The sequence below is a fragment of the Schistocerca cancellata genome, chromosome 2, assembly GCF_023864275.1.
Source record: "Schistocerca cancellata isolate TAMUIC-IGC-003103 chromosome 2, iqSchCanc2.1, whole genome shotgun sequence".
In the NCBI taxonomy this organism is placed as follows: Eukaryota; Metazoa; Arthropoda; class Insecta; order Orthoptera; family Acrididae; genus Schistocerca; species Schistocerca cancellata.
The window spans coordinates 554,017,051-554,034,801 of NC_064627.1; the positions used below are offsets into that span (position 1 = coordinate 554,017,051).

The 17,751-nt window shown below is 38.4% G+C and overlaps 1 long non-coding RNA gene across 3 annotated transcripts in view; it reads right to left on the minus strand.

The window, feature by feature from the left end:
- LOC126162146 (uncharacterized) overlaps positions 1-17,751 on the minus strand; it is a 172,125-nt gene that overhangs the window by 12,000 nt on the left and 142,374 nt on the right. The window contains exon 6 of one of the 3 annotated variants that reach the window (XR_007535030.1): positions 9,385-12,007. The exons of 1 other annotated variant lie outside the window; for it this stretch is intronic. This is a non-coding gene — a long non-coding RNA (uncharacterized LOC126162146). Of the gene's footprint in view, positions 1-9,384; positions 12,008-16,112; positions 17,071-17,751 lie in introns of those variants that run through there. One more of the 3 variants, XR_007535026.1, reaches the window with a different exon arrangement.

Below are 17,751 nucleotides of genomic sequence, written 5' to 3' on the forward strand. Positions count from 1 at the left end.
AGACAGGGTTGTAGCCTCTCCCTGATGCTATTCAATCTGTATAATGACCAAGCAGTAAAGGAAACAAAAGAAAAGTTCGGAATAGGTATTAAAATCCATGGAGAAGAAATAAAAACTTTGAGGTTCGCCGATGACATTGTAATTCTGTCAGAGACAGCAAAGGATTTGGAAGAGCAGTTGAACGGAATGGACAGTGTCTTGAAAGGAGGATATAAGATGAACATCAACAAAAGCAAAATGAGGATTATGGAATGTAGTTGAATTAAGTCGGGTGATGCTGAGGAATTAGATTAGAAAATGAGACACTTAAAGTAGTAAAGGAGTTTTTGCTATTTGGGGAGAAAAATAACTGATGATGGTCGAAGTAGAGAGGATATCAAATGTAGACTGGCAATGGCAAGGAAAGCGTTTCTGAAGAAGAGAAATTTGTTAACATCAAGTGTAGATTTAAGTGTCAGGAAGTCGGTTCTGAAAGTATTTGTATGGAGTGTAGCCATGTATGGAAGTGAAACATGGACGATAAATAGTTCAGACAAGAAGAGAATAGAAGCTTTCGAAATGTGGTGCTACAGAAGGATGCTGAAGATTAGATGGGTAGATCACATAACTAATGAGGAGGTACTGAATAGGATTGGGGAGAAGAGCAGTTTGTGGCACAACTTGACTAGAAGAAGGGATCGGTTGGTAGGACATGTTCTGAGGCATCAAGGGATCACCAATTTAGTATTGGAGGGCAGCATGGAGGGTAAAAATCGTAGAGGGAGACCAAGAGATGAATACACTAAGCAGATTCAGAAGGATGTAGGCTGCAGTAGGTACTGGGAGATGAAGAGGCTTGCACAGGATTAAGTAGCATGGAGAGCTGCATCAAACCAGTCTCAGGACTGAAGACCACAACAACAACAACAACAGCAACCTCAGAGTACAAAAAGTAAATACATTTCAATAAAATTCTCCAATGTTTCAGTCACTGCTGCAAATGACCTTCGTGAGGATGCCGTTACTAACTTAAGCAAGTTAGCAACAACACTCTGAGGACGGCCACTTACATGTTAAAAATGCAGTCACATACCCAAGAGAATTTTATTGATGTCACAATGGCTATGAAAGCCTCCACTTACATGTAAATGCATTTATTTACTTCTTACCCCATGAAACATGGGAAGAAGTATACAACTGTAGGAACAGAAATGAAAAGTTTGATAAATTCTTAAGACTTTCCAGTAATATTTTGAGCTGTTCTTCCCACTCAGAAAAAGGAAAATCGTGACAAATAACACAAAAAGTAATTGAATCACTCCAGATGTACAAGTTTCACTGAAGGAAAAGAGATTTCTCTATCGGGTAGCCAAGCAAATCACAACAACTTGAGAATTTGATGCTCATTTTAAAAAATTAAAACCGATCATAAATGAAATCATCAGAAGGTCAAAGAAAAATAACGAATGACAATCACATGGAGAAAGCCACAAAAGAAATGAAAGCAATGTGGGCCATTGTCAGAAGAGAAACTGGCGAAACACATGAAAATCAACATAATATTCAATCTGCTTGAAAATAAGAGACAAAATTACTCATCCATACATCGTAGCTGATGTATTTAAGGTAAATTTCACAGAAACAGCAATCACTCTGATAGAAAAACAGCAGAAAACAGCTTCTGAAAGCACAGACCAAAAATCTATTTAAATCAAAAAACAATCTTTTTATATGCAGCAGGCGAAAAGGAAATACTGAGTATTATAAAGGTATTAAAATATAAATTTTCTTTAGCCATGGACAATGTTCATAATTACATATTTAAAAATTGTGCAATAGTATTGACTCAACCCCTAACTCATCTGTGCAATTCCTCATTATGTTGTGATGTTTTCCCAGAAAAACTAAAAATGGTGATAGTAAGGCTTTTTTTCAACATGAATAAGACAAATAAAAAGAACTACAGACCAATATCTCTGCTGTCTGATTTCCAAAAATACTGGAAAGTAGGTTTTACAGAAGATTTATTACATTCACAGAGAAAAATAATTTTGTACCAAGTAACAAATGTGGATTAGGAAAAGACTAGTTGGAAAGATCTGCCATTTTTGATTTTGTTAATGAAGACTTCATTACAATAGAGCAGAATGACCATGTATTGGAAATATTTCTGAACCCCCATAAAATTCTTTGATGAGGTAGACCATAAACTACTGCTTGAAAAAGTGGAATATTTACGAATCAGGAGGTTGGCACAAGAATGGATGACACCATGCTGGAAAAGCAGAGAGCAGATAGTAGTAACCATACAACAGTAAGAAAAAATTATGCATACCGACCAATAATAAATTAAGTAAGGTGTGCCTCACTGTTCTATTTTGGGCCCAATGTGGTTTCTGATATTTATCAATGGCCTTGAGTCATTCAACAACTCACAGAAATATAAAAAAATTGCAGCTTACACAAATATACTGAGGGCAAAACTGCAGCAGAACTACATTATGAAATATAAAATTGCAGCTCAACATTGCTTAATGGTTCACCACGAACAGTCTTGTTGTTAACACAGAGAAGAAAACTGTCACAACGCACCTTTACAATACACAAAACAAACATCCATTAACCCTCACTATGGATCTATTTAATAAACAATTAGAAATTGTAAACTGAACAAAATTTCAAGGAATATGGGCTCAGGGAAAAAAAGAAAGAATTGGGACAAGCACACAAATTGAACAATATGTTCTGGCATAAAAATATTTGCTAAATCTACAATAAAAGAAACATTTAAAAAATGTGTATTCTTCCCAAACAGATTCTTCACTTCCGTGATATGGGATAACTTTGCAGGGCAGGGCAACTGAAAATGTAGCACCCACATTCTCTTGCAAATCCCTTTTTAAAGCATTCCAGAAACTACCATTGGCATGTGTGTACATTATTGAGGTAGTTAATTACATAAAGAAAATTTCCAAGGCTAAAAATAACTTCGGATGAACAAATCAAACAGTCCACACATATTGGACCCTCTCAGTGAGTGTGTAAATGTAACTCTCAAACAAAACGGACCAGTGTAAACTGGGAAGAAACTTTACAATAAATTTTCTCACCACATGAAGACAATGAAGAGAAACAAAATTCCAAAGTGGCTCTAAAAACACATTTGCAGTAAAGATGCTATTACACTGTAAGAGAGTATCTGTTGACACAAATTTAAATTATTTCCCTCTTTCTGTTATGTATGTAACATTGCTTTTCCTATCTATCACACTGTATATTAGACTGCACTATTATTTTAATGTATTATACTGCAATGACTTAATGTAAAGTATTGTGTACTTGGAATTATTTAAAGTATTTAGTCAGTTTTACTGTAAATTACCATGTAGTAGAAACTGTATTTTAATGTACAAAATAGGGGTGTAAGCCATATCATATATCAATGATTTATTAAATGGATATTTAATAATAATAATAATAATCACTCATTTTCAATTCTGTGTGTTACCAGTAGGTGACAGCATCTTCTTAAAGAAAGATATTTACTGCAGTGTCAGTACATCTTCGAGAAATAAAGGTACTTGGTTTGTTAATGCTAATTTGTGACTAGTGAGTGTTTATAAATGCTATAATATGCCTATTATACCCTACACCTTTAAATAAGCTATTGTTTACTTCTACGCAGCAGTACAGTTACTTTATTTCTGATGTAGCACTGGAACTACATTCAGCAATGATCTGTCATTTCACATTCCATTGGAATTGTTTTCATAATTTTTAGGTGTTTAATATTGACTTTTCTAAGTACTGCTCATATTTCACTTATTTTTTAACGTAAATAGTATTCACTTTGAATATGTTCTAAAAGTTTGGTAAATCACACTAATTTCTTAAGTTTGGTATCCTAATCATATTTTATACTAGAACAATGCATTGAACACCACTATAAACTTTTCATTCGCCAAATATAAGCTCAGAACTGAGAAGGGTAATCATTTATTAGATGTACTCTGTTACAGCTAGCATCATCATGATGAGACTTTATGAGAGTTCCAATAGTGTCTCCCAATTTCATCAATGACTTAAGGCAAACAAATTGTCGTATAAGCAAAAAAACTGTGCATAAAAATATTTGAGGACAAAACAAATGTAGTTTTTGACTGAAATAAAAGTTTCCCAAATATCCCATGAAAAGTATGTGTGCAACTCATCATACACCAAGGACAGTGCCAACTGACAACAAACACATCCCAGAGAATGCTATTGTAGTAAGGTATTACCTGCCTATCCCAAGAAAGAGAAACATTCCTAGCCCATATATACCTCCTAGTAGAACTCACTAGGTATTCTTGTAAAGGGGAAAAATTATTCTTATGCAAACAGTAAAGATTAAGTATTAGAAGTTCAATTTTTTTAAAAAAGTGACTGTTTTCTGAATACTGTGATTAAAGGTATAACAGAATTGGCATTATGGTCACTCGGGTAATAATAGAGCTGAGAGGGTGCCTAACCCTCTTAAGCCTTGTGCATAACAGAAACATGACCCCATCAGATTATTCATCAAGAGCTGGCAAACTGAATGATTCCTAGTTAATGCCCAAGCCAATAACACACATATTCAGTTAGAGAAGAAATACAAGAGTAAACAAGCCACCAAAAAGCTTTAAAATCTTGCAGTGGTCCATAGATAACTTTTCTCTCTCTGGACAGATGGTGTCCAGTTGGATGACTACATCAATGTTGTAACTGGTAAGTGAAGGACAAGTGGATCCAGAAAGTCGCCATCTTATTTCTGTCCTGGTGTATCCTCTAGGGTGATTACCAATAGTGCAACACACAGCCCTTGGAGAGGAAGAGTATGGGTTTGCATTTCAACACCATTGAAAAATTCTGCCTATCCCTCAGCAGAGCTATTCATCTGTGTATCTGATAGTTGTTCACACTTATATATTATTCATTTCAGTACCTGTTATCAAAATATTTGATATGTTCTTTAACTCAACAAAAGATTTTGATACAATTCCTCAATGTTGCTTAATGAACAAAATACACAAGGTTATGGAAGACTGTAATGTTTGTGGATGATGCTATTGAGCAACTGAAATCACTCAACAGAGAAATTCCACTGGACCTGACGGGATACCAATTCGATTCTACACAGAGTACGCGAAAGAACTTGCCCCCCTTCTAACAGCCGTGTACTGCAAGTCTCTAGTGGAATGGAAGGTTCCAAATGATTGGAAAAGAGCACAGGTAGTCCCAGTCTTCAAGAAGGGTCATCGAGCAGATGCGCAAAACTATAGACCTATATCTCTGACATCGATCTGTTGTAGAATTTTAGAACATGTTTTTTGCTCGCATATCATGTCATTTCTGGAAGCCCAGAATCTACTCTGCAGCAATCAACATGGATTCCAGAAACAGTGATCATGTGAGACCAAACTCGCTTTATTTGTTCATGAGACCCAGAAAATATTAGATACAGGCTCCCAGTAGATGCCATTTTCCTTGACTTCCGGAAGGCGTTTGATACAGTTCTGCACTGTCGCCTGATAAACAAAGTAAGAGAATACAGAATATCAGACAAGCTGTGTGGCTGGATTGAAGAGTTTTTAGCAAACAGAACACAGTATGTTGTTCTCAATGGAGAGATGTCTACAGACAAAGTAACCTCTGGCGTGCCACAGGGGAGTGTTATGGGACCATTGCTTTTCACAATATATATAAATGACCTATTAGATAGTGTTGGAAGTTCCATGCGGCTTTTTGCGGATGATGCTGTAGTATACAGAGAAGTTGCAGCATTAGAAAATTGCAGCGAAATGCAGGAACATCTGCAGCGGATAGGCACTTGGTGCAGGGAGTGGCAACTGACCCTTAACATAGACAAATGTAATGTATTGCAAATACATAGAAAGAAGGAGCCTTTATTGTATGATTATACGATAGCGGAACAAACACTGGTAGCAGTTACTTCTGTAAAATACCTGGGAGTATGCATATGGAACAATTTGAAGTGGATGATCATATAAAATTAGCTGTTGGTAAGGCGGGTGCCAGGCTGAGATTCATTGGGAGAGTCCCTAGAAAATGTAGTCCATCAACAAAGGAGGTGGCTTACAAAACACTTGTTCGACCTATACTTGAGTATTGCTCATCAGTGTGGGATCCATACCAGGTCGGGTTGACAGAGGAGATAGAGAAGATCCAAAGAAGAGCAGCGCATTTCATCACAGGGTTATTTGGTAAACGTGATAGCGTTACTGAGAAGTTAAGTAAATTCAAGTGGCAGACTCTGCAAGAGAGGCGCTCTGCATCACAGTGTAGCTTGCTGTCCAGGTTTTGAGAGGCTGCGTTTCTGGATGAGGTATCGAATATATTGCTTCTCCCTACTTATACCTCCCGAGGAGATCACGAATGTAAAATTAGAGAGATTTGAGCGCGCACAGAAGCTTTCAGGCAGTCATTCTTCCCGCGAACCATACACAACTGGAACAGGAAAGGGAGGTAATGACAGAGGCCCATAAAGTGCCTTCCGCCACACTCCATTGGGTGGCTTGCAGAGTATAAATGTAGATGTAGATGTATTGTATATTGAAATATGGCAATGAAAGGAAACTGGTGAAATGCAAGAAGACTTCCAGAGGATCTACACTTACCACAGAGGCTGTAGTTGATCCTCAGTGTAAGTTAATGTTGTGGTAATGCATTAAGCAAACATTGTTGGAATTACCCACTGCTCTTCGATTACTCTATTGGTGATAAGCCACTGAGAACAGTTGTTGTTGTTGTGGTCTTCAGTCCTGAGACTGGTTTGATGCTTTCCCCTCTTTGCTTACAACTGGGTTTCCATCTGAGCTCTTGATATTCATACAAGTGGCTCTCTTTTCTCAAAACATCTCTTTAATTTTCCTGTAGGCTGTATCTATCTTACCCCTAGTGAGATAAGCCTCTACATCCTTACATTTGTCCTCTAGCCATCCCTGCTTAGCCATTTTGCACTTCCTGTCGATCTCATTTTAGAGATGTTTGTATTCCTTTTTGCCTGCTTCATTTACTGCATTTTTATATTTTCTCCTTTCATAAATTAAATTCAATATTTCTTCTGTTACCCAAGGGTTTCTACTAGCTCTCATCTTTTTACCTACTTGATCCTCTGCTGCCTTCACTACTTCATCCCTCAGAGCTACCCATTCGTCTTCTACTGTATTTCTTTCCCCCATTCCTGTCAATTGTTCCCTTATGCTGTCCCTGAAACTCTGTATAACCTCTGGTTTAGTCAGTTCATCCAGGTCCCATCTCCTTAAATTCCCACCTTTTTGCAGTTTCTTCAGTTTTAATCTACAGTTCATAACCAATAGATTGCGCTCAGAGTCCACATCTGCCCCTGGAAATGTCCTACAATTTAAAACCTGGTTCCTAAATCTCTGTCTTACCATTATATAATCTCTCTGATACCTTTCAGTATCTCCAGGATTCTTCCATGTATACAACCTTCTTTTATGATTCTTGAACCAAGCGTTAGCTATGATTAAGTTATGCTCTGTGGAAAATTCTACCAGATGGCTTCCTCTTTCATTTCTTAGCCCCAATCCATATTCACCTACTATGTTTCCTTCTCTCCCTTTTCCTACTGTCGAATTCCAGTCACCCATGACTACTAAATTTTCATCTCCCTTCACTACCTGAATAATTTCTTTTAACTTATCATACATTTCTTCAATTTCTTCGTCATCTGCAGAACTAGTTGGCATATAAACTTGTACTATGTAGTAGGCATGGGCAAAACAGTAACAACTGTAAAATAAACAGGAGCTTTCATCCAGAGTTACCTAATGTGGGACAACAATGGAACTTTTTACAGAAAAAGCAGAAGACAGGCTGAGATTCATTGACAGAACCCCAAGAAAATGCAATCCAATCATGAAAGAAATGGTTTACTGTTTTGTCTTTTGATCGATAGTATTGTTTGTCAGTCTGTGACCACAATGTTTAAGAGTAATAGGGACTGGAAAGATACAAAGAGATGCATATTTGGTTACATATTTATTTAGTGAGAGCATCAAGGAATATTTCAACAACCTCCAGGCTCCAGTAATACATGCAATAAGGAAGCCTCTCTCGTCACAGAGAGGTTTACTGTTAAAATTTCCACAGTGTATACTCAAAAAAGAGTCAGATAACATTTACTGCCTCCCATACAGGAATCGCGTGGAAGGAAAAGTGAAGAAATTAGAGCTTATAAAGACATTTACAGACAGTCGTCATTCCCACCCACAACTCATAAATGAAACTAGAAATGGTAGAAATGATAATGGCAGCAAAACTACTGTATGCAACACGCCATAAGGTGGGTTGACATAGATGTAGACGGTAGATTTAAATGTAGATTTTATGTATATAGAATACTGCTCCAAATCTTTGACCAAGCATTATTATTTGTCCACAAACAGATGTGTCGTCGTGTGGTGAATGTAATAGCAGACAGCATACAGCTTGTGCAAATATCAGCAGACTTATCATGTCTACCACACAGTTTAACAACAATTCCTTGGATGAAATGGTCCTTCATAGTCCATGTATGATCCCTCATACATCCACTGATACAAGCTGAAGAGTAACATATTGCTTTGGTGATATGTTAGTTTTTATTAGCAGTTCTGAATGTGGAGAATTTGTATTCTTTGTGCATGTTGTTGAGTGCGATGGAAACAGCGTTTCTGCAAGAAGTGGGCAGCTCTGCAGTTTGGTCAAGCTTTCCGGTACCTGTCAATTTGGCAGTTATTCCATGCAGCTGTGCCCGTACCTCTGAAAATGCCCTGTACCATAGAATAGCATGTACTTTGACAATGGTCTATATCATGAAAAAAAGGAGACTGAGTTCCACTGGAGATTCTGCACTAAACCCTGTCAGAGAGCAGATACTGACCTGTTGATAACTTTGTTGACACTTGATGTAATTATCAAAGCAAAATTGCAGACTTAACACTTGATGTAATTGCGAAAGCTTAATTTCAGACAAATGTATTTGGGTGTTTCAGAGCTGTGTAAGTTTAATGAATATACACAGTTATCTGGTATGTTGTTGAACCTAGATAAGCATGAATTTTATCTCCAGCGAAGGTCAGGCTGCACAGGAGACTCAGTCCAAGGGAAGAAAAAGAAGATTCAGAGAGGGGAGAATTGTGGTCCAGATAAACAAATCAGTAATTTCAAATCTGTACACCACTGCTTCATAATTATTACATAAAGATCCTCCCTTCTCTGAAAATTCACCAGATACAGAGGGAAAATCCCAAAGCACATGGTCACAGAGGCATCAGAAGGTTCAACATGACAAGCAATTGTGGAATAGTACCATGTGTTCATATCGTATGGAAAATTCTTGGAATAATTTCACTTACATTATGTCAGATGCTTTTAATGCTTTACAGTGCACCTTACAAAGTACTCTCAGTCTATGAAAATCTTCATGCATACAAATCCCCTAACAGTTTTAACATTTACTAAATTACAGCCATATGAACTCAGTGAAAGAGTCACTCTATGCAGTACACGGTATTACATTTCTACTCATCAAATTAAAGGAATGCAGAAGTTGAGACGGGTGTGGGAAAGGGTTGTAGCCTGTCCAAAATGTTATTCATGCTGTACATTAACCAAGTTCTAAAGGAAAGAAATAAGAAATTTGGAAATGGAATAAAAGTTCAATGATAAAAAATGAAAAGTTCAAGGTTTGTCATGACAATGTAATTATGCCAGAGACATCTATGGACCTGCAAGAGCAGTTGAGCAGAATAATTTATATCTTTAAAAAAGATTAAAGATCAATTTGAAGAAAAATAAAATACGGATAATGGAGTGTAATAAAATTAAGCCAGATGGTACTGAGGGAATAAGATCAGTATATGAGTCACTAACAGTAGTAGTTTTGTCAGTAAGATAACTGATGTTGGCTCAAGTACAGAGAAGAAAAGATGCTGACTAGCAACAGCAAGTGAAGTGTTTCTAAAGAAGAGAAATGTTTTAACATTTAACATAAATTAATGAGTTAGGAAATCTTTCCTGAAACTATTTGTCTGGACTGGAAGTGAAGCATGGATGATGAGTGGTACAGATTAGAAGAGGATAGAAGCTTTTGAAATGTGGTGCTACAGAAGAATGCTGAAGATAAGATTTGGAGACAGAGTAACTACTGAGGAGGTTATGAATTGGATTAGGGAGAAAATAGCATTGTGACGTAATGTGACTAAAATAAGAGATCAATTGATAGAACATACCCTGAGGCATCAAAGAATAGTCAGTTCGGGCATTGAGAGAAGTGTGACCCAATGGGAGCTCAAGGTTTGATTACAAATATGAGGTTGAAGTGAATATATGCTGCGGTACTTCTGCAGAAATGAAAAGCCTAGCAGAAGATAATTGAGAGCTGCATGAAGCTGGTCCCACAACAACAACAACAATGTGCATTGTCTCTCTCTCTCTCTCTCTCTCTCATTTTATTCCTTTATTCCTCCTTCCAGTCCAAAGTTAACTGTCCTTGGACACCTTAGGAGATCAGTCCAAAGGTAACTGTTCTTGGACTCTGTAGGAGATTTGTCCCTTTTGTGAAAGTTTTCATCTTCACTTACTCATAGTAGTAACTGCTCATGCTGTATTTCCACTGCCTACAGACTTTGCCACATTACAAATGCTTTCAGTGTCTTCTTCTCTGGGGGCCCCAAAGTTCTGTTTTCATTTTATAAAATACTGAGTTTCAGGCAACATCACAAATACCTTACTCAGTTTCTGCTCAGTATTTGATAAAAGCATTTTGATGTGGACTGCAATCTTGTGACACATCCCTCACTTTGCCTTCTTCAGTTCACTTAATAATGCCTTCTACAGAGGTGAAGTCTATCACTTCACCTGCTGTATTTTCCCCAGCTACATTTACTTCTCGGTTCATCACAACAAATCTGCAAATGTACTTCTGTTGACACTATCATGTAACCCATATGGTATGACCTCCAGTGGCACATTAATGCAGAAGCCTCAGGAAGAGGCAAGCATAAGTTAGAAATGGACAGTCATGACCCACCCTATCCCCCTCCCACACAAAATATGTTTTTAGCAATAGAATTTATATTTTTACATAAATAAATTTCCAAATTTTTCAGTTAACTTTTGAAGAATAATGTAGCATAAAAACTAAGTGTCTGGAAAATGTCAAGGAATTCTAGAAAATAACAAGTTACTTCTCAGTTTCTTTCCTCCATGTGTGTTCTTGTGTCCTGACCACCCGTACAGAACATTCCAACTAGCTAAAAGCATCCATTCACAGACTAATTGTACCAAATGCTGACAACAAATCCAACATGGTTCAAGGGTCTGCTTGTAGAACGTATAAACTGCAGAAAGCTGAGTAAGCCCAGACAAAAAGGCAAAGAAACCCCACCCGAAAAAAAAAAAATTACAGAAACTCTGTATCCCACAATGTGGAAATGATTTATGATTGTATAGTCATATTCTACAGGTCTGTGTTCATAAATGCAATCCTAAGTGAAGCATTAATCATGGTGAATGAACACAGTGATTTTATAGTGTGTAATGTTTGATGTTGTCAGAATTGTGAAAGTCCATATATCATTTGTGTGACAAATGTGCTTCTCAAATGTCTGGACAAATGTTTTCATATACTGTACTTCTCTGAAATGAAATTTCTTACATGCCATGCTAAAGTAATAAACTCACAGATGTAAACACAATACTTTTCCTCATTACAGAGGCTTATCTCCAACATAATAATTTACTCGGAAATTACAATACAAAGAATAAATGTTCTTAAACTATATTTTCCAAATATTCCTCCAGGTGTTTCGGTCTTGTGTGTCCTCTTCTTCTGTGCCCATCCTCCTCATTGTGTGCTTTAGATTTTGGAGCCAGGTGGTCAAAGGTCAGCCTCTTCTTCTTCTCCCCTCTGGTTCCCACTCTCCAGTATCAGTTTTGGTATTCTGGCTTCCTCCATTCGTCGTACATGCCCGTACCCCTGTAATTTTTTCCTATCAATTACATCACATATTCTTTCTTTTATTTACATTCTCCTTATTATTTTGGTGTTCCTTATCTTTTCTTTCCTGGAGATTCTTGCCGATCTCCTCCACAAGTTGATCTCTAGAGCTTGTAATTTTTTAAAGTGCTTCAGGTTAATTGTCCAGGTCTCCATTCCATATAGAACCACACTCTCTCATATGGATCTGTATATTAATTTTTTAGTTCTGCTCATTACATTCCTGTTCCATAAGACTGAGTTAAGCTTCCCAATGACCTTCTGTCTGCTATTAATTCTTTTATTGATTTCTGACTCTGATTTTCCCTCAATTTCTAAAATGGATCCCAAATAACAGAAAGTGTTTATCTTTTTGACTTTCTTTCCTTCAATGTATAGCTCATCTGAATCATTAGTCAAGTATTCTGTTTTTTGGTAATTAATCTTCAAACCCCAAGTTTTGTATGCTACTGCTAGTTCATTGCACATATTATATTAAAATATTTATGGGTATTATTTTTATTATCGGGATATGTGACATGCCAAAAGTTGTTGGAGGAGGGCATGAGAGACTCTATCAGACTGTGACCCCACCCACCAGACCCACATTCTAGATCCATGCCTAAAAAGAGAATTCCTGGAGCAGACAGAGGACAGGGCAGCCACTTGAGATATCTATCCAGGGCCACTAATGAATGATGACAAATTGCACTGCTTATCCTGGTATGTTGTGTGAAGTAAACCATTGCTTGCACCCATCACCATGTCCCATTGAATCAGCCAAACACTAAAAACAACAACATATTAATGATTATTAACTAGAGTTTTCTTCTCCTCGCATTGCTAATTGTCCTGAGTAGGTTCCTGTGCACTCAGTCTGTTCATAAACTTCATAAATTTTCCATTTTAATGATTCAATATTGTATATCATTTATGATGAGGTGTATACCTCTGGTGTCAACAGTTTACATAACTACTGCAACCTGCATCCATTTGAACCTTCTACATCTACATCTACATCCATACTCTGCAAGCCACGCGACGGTGTGTGGCGGAGGGTACCCTGAGTACCTCTATTGGTTCTCCCTTCTATTCCAGTCTCGTATTGTTCATGGAAAGAAGGATTGTCGGTATGCTTCTGTGTGGGCTCTAATCTCTCTGATTTTATCCTCATGGTCTCTTCGCGAGATATACGTAGGAGGAAGCAATATACTGCTTGACACTTTGGTGAAGGTATGTTCTCAAAACTTTAACAAAAGCCCGTACCGAGCTACTGAGCGTCTCTCCTGCAGAGTCTTCCACTGGAGTTTATCTATCATCTCCGTAACGCTTTCGCGATTACTAAATGATCCTGTAACGAAGCGCGCTGCTCTCCGCTGGATCTTGTCTATCTCTTCTATCAACCCTATCTGGTACGGATCCCACACTGCTGAGCAGTATTCAAGCAGTGGGCGAACAAGCATACTGTAACCTACTTCCTTTGTTTTCGGATTGCATTTCCTTAGGATTCTTCCAATGAATCTCAGTCTGGCATCTGCTTTACCAACGATCAACTTTATATGATCATTCCATTTTAAATCACTCCTAATGCGTACTCCCAGATAATTTATGGAATTAACTGCTTCCAGTTGCTGACCTATCTTTCTATGCTGATCTATCTTTCTATGTATTTGCAGCACATTACACTTGTCTACATTGAGATTCAATTGCCATTCCCTGCACCATGCGTCAATTCACTGCAGATCCTCCTGCATTTCAGTACAATTTTCCACTGTTACAACCTCTCGATACAACACAGCATCATCTGCAAAAAGCCTCAGTGAACTTCCGATGTCATCCACAAGGTCATTTATGTATATTGTGAATAGCAACGGTCCTATGACACTCCCCTGTGGCACACCTGAAATCACTCTTACTTTGGAAGACTTCTCTCCATTGACAATGACATGCTACGTTCTGTTATCTAGGAACTCTTCAATCCAATCACACAATTGGTCTGATAGTCCATATGCTCTTACTTTGTTCATTAAACGACTGTGGGGAACTATATCGAATGCCTTGCGGAAGTCAAGAAACACGGCATCTACCTGTGAACCCATGTCTATGGCCCTCTGAGTCTCGTGGATGAATAGCGCGAGCTGGGTTTCACACGACCGTCTTTTTCGAAACCCATGCTGATTCCTAGAGAGTAGATTTCTAGTCTCCAGAAAAGTCATTATACTCGAACATAATACGTGTTCCAAAATTCTACAACTGATCGACGTTAGAGATGTAGGTCTATAGTTCTGCACATCTGTTCGACGTCCCTTCTTGAAAACGGGGATGATCTGTGCCCTTTCCCAATCCTTTAGAACGCTACGCTCTTCTAGAGACCTACGGTACACCGCTGCAAGAAGGGGGCAAGTTCCTTCGCGTACTCTGTGTAAAATCGAACTGGTATCCCATCAGGTCCAGTGGCCTTTCCTCTTTTGAGTGATTTTAATTGTTTCTCTATCCCTCTGTCATCTATTTCGATATCTACCATTTTGTCATCTGTGCGACAATCTAGAGCATCGGCCTTTAGTCTGTCATCCTCTGTTTCAGTACCATTTTGGTCACAGAGTGTCTGGACATTTTATTTTGATCCACCTACCGCTTTGACATAAGACCAAAATTTCTTAGGATGTTCTGCCAAGTCAGTACATAGAACTTTACTTTCGAATTCATTGAATGCCTCTCGCATAGCCCTCCTCACACTACATTTCGCTTTGCGTAATTTTTGTTTGTCTGCAAGGCTTTGGCTATGTTTATGTTTGCTGTGAAGTTCCCTTTGCTTCCGCAGCAGTTTTCTAACTTGGTTGTTGTACCACGGTGGCTCTTTTCCATCTCTTACGATCTTGCTTGGCACATACTCATCTAACGCATATTGTACGATGGTTTTGAACTTTGTCCACTGATCCTCAACACTATCTGTACTTGAGACATAACTTTTGTGTTGAGCCATCAGGTACTCTGTAATCTGCTTTTTGTCACTTTTGTTAAACAGAAAAATCTTCCTACCTTTTTTAATACCTTCTCACAAGAATTTATCTACAACTGCAATTTTACCCCCTCTCCCCTGCCCTCTCCCTCAACACATACATATACTTCTCTCCTTAACCAGTCCGCCGCTCGTGGTCTCGCGGTAGCGTTCTCGCTTCCCGAGCACGGGGTCCCGGGTTCGATTCCCGGCGGGGTCAGGGATTTTCACCTGCCTCGAGATGACTGGGTGTTTGTGTTGTCCTCATCATTTCATCATCATCCAGGACAGTGGCGAAATTGGACTGAGCAAAGATTGGATAATTGTGCGGGCGCTGATAACCACGCAGTTGAGCGCCCCACAAACCAAACATCATCATCATCTCCTTAACCAAATAAAATATTCCTTGATGCCAATGGATGTGTACTGTTATCTTATCCCTAAAAGTAGCGTAGTTGTGCTATAAAACTGTTTTTCCCTGTTCTGTTCAGAACTTCTTCAATTATTCAATCTGCCTACAGTAAAACTGTAATTTTTCTGCCTACAGTAAAACTGTAATTTTTCATAAATAAATTATGAAATGTGTTACCATAATTTTTGGTTGTAGTTAATGTGTTCTACTAGTATTTTCAATTTCCTTTTTTTTCAGTTAAACTAGTTTTGGCAGACAAACAAGCAAGAAATACAGCTTCAGGTTTTTGCATCCTGTAACGTTATACTCAGTTTCCGGGTAAATTGCTTAATGTTTTCCTGAATAAATGACCTTCCAGTGTGTAAGACCCGGAACAAGCCTGCACAGTGGATTAACAACCATTGAAAGGTACACCATCTAACCTGAGTGTGGATTGCGGTTTCTCATGCTCAGTTAGACGAACATTGGGCTTTTTCCCAAATTTCACCTGAGAGGGAACGATTTACAACAGTTAAAATACGTTTACACACAGAAAGATGATTCACAGATGGGCTACCCTAATGACTGTGGCATCAGAAAGGAAATCCACCACCATGGTTAAATAAAACAAAATTTGCCAAACCCGAGTAAATAGCCTAGACTAAATAAATACCACGGTAAAGAAATTTGATACAACACTGAAAAAATATGCACAGTATTTTTGGTTCCATTCTTTATTAAGCGTGGCAAAAGAAATGCACACAGAGTCACACACTTATTAGCTGATAACAATGGAAAAACAAAAATGTAAGTTAATTTGTTGAATTCTGCACTAGGCAATGGCAGTTGCACCTGCTATTTGTAAGAAGAAGAAGAAGAAGAAGAAGAACTGAAGATGATTCATCAGATGAAGACAGAGCGGGCACAAAGTCAGGTGGTGCATAAGAGCTCGCAAACCGGGAGATTTCTCACCCACCGGAGCACAGTCGGCGTTACACAGGGACCCCCTTCATCGTAGTTCAAGGATAGAAAGAAAAATGATAAACTATGGCTCTGAAAGGCAAATCTTTTCATTGGAATTATGAAGAAGTGGGGAAGGGGAGGCCATATATATCGCACCAAACTGTACTCAGGGAAGATCGGGGACTATTCAGTCCCCTGGCCTCAAAGGGTCCAGTGTGCCTTTGAGGCTCCACTGCATAACTGTGTTTGCACTGTAGTCTCAAAGGCCCACAGGAGGAAAAAAAATGGACCCTTAAAAAGGCTTGACGACATGATGATGGATCTGTAGATACAGAGAAATATGTGGTCTGGATTTTGTTGTTTGTTGCTTGTTGCTTTTTTGTGATGATGTGCTGGGGAGGTCTTCCAGTTTGGTGGCTCTGCCCAGCAGGTGTCCCGCCTTGTAATCATCTAAAGAGCTCTCCAAGGAAGACCCTATACAGTGGACATGTCTATGAACTGAAGTGAAACAAGGTACTTTAATATCTATTGGCGACGGCCTTGTCTATGCAGAACAAATATTGTGGTGGACTTCTTTGTTGTATGTGTTTTACAGATGGTACGATTTCAATAACTTTAGAAGTGTATCTTCTTATGTGGATAACTGCCCATTCTGCATCCATGCCTGCAGCTGACAGTTCCATCTCCACACTGGTCTGCCTCTGCTGGCAACTGTAATAGAGGAGAAAACAATGGGGATTGCATTTTATTCACAAACCAGAACTTTTATGACAATGTCATTCCTCAGACCAACTATATGCCACACACTGCTGTTAATAAGCAGCAGTTTTATATGCTTACAACTCAAGCAGTGTGTTTGAGGGGGAAAAACATTTGCATCAAAATGTATTTACCCATCAGTACTGTGAGAAAGTTAATATGTAGCAAAAGATTTAAACATTTCCCAGGTAATCTCTCTAGAAGTCCTTGTATTATAAATTCCAATAAGACAAAAACCACTATAACTAACTACCATAGGCACCTGCAAGATGGCAGGGGGGGGGGGGGGGGGGGGACTACAGGGGGCACCAACTTTTAATTCATTAATTCATTTCAGAATGCTCGTATGTCTCTAGAAATAATTCTCTTCTGTTCTACTGAACTGCAGATTTACCACTGGTGAGCATGAAATGAAATAACTGTGGCGTCAGCAGTCACTGCATAACTTTGGTTTGCTTATCTGTCAGATAGTTCACAACAAACTGAGCCATTTCTTTGGCATGAAGGCTCTTTTGGCACTGTCCTACAATCAAGACTGATACAAACCCTTACAAAACAGTGCCAAGATAGTATCCCTGATCTTTTTCCTTCCTGATACAGATAGGTGCAGATTCAAGACTCGGTTCTTGGTTG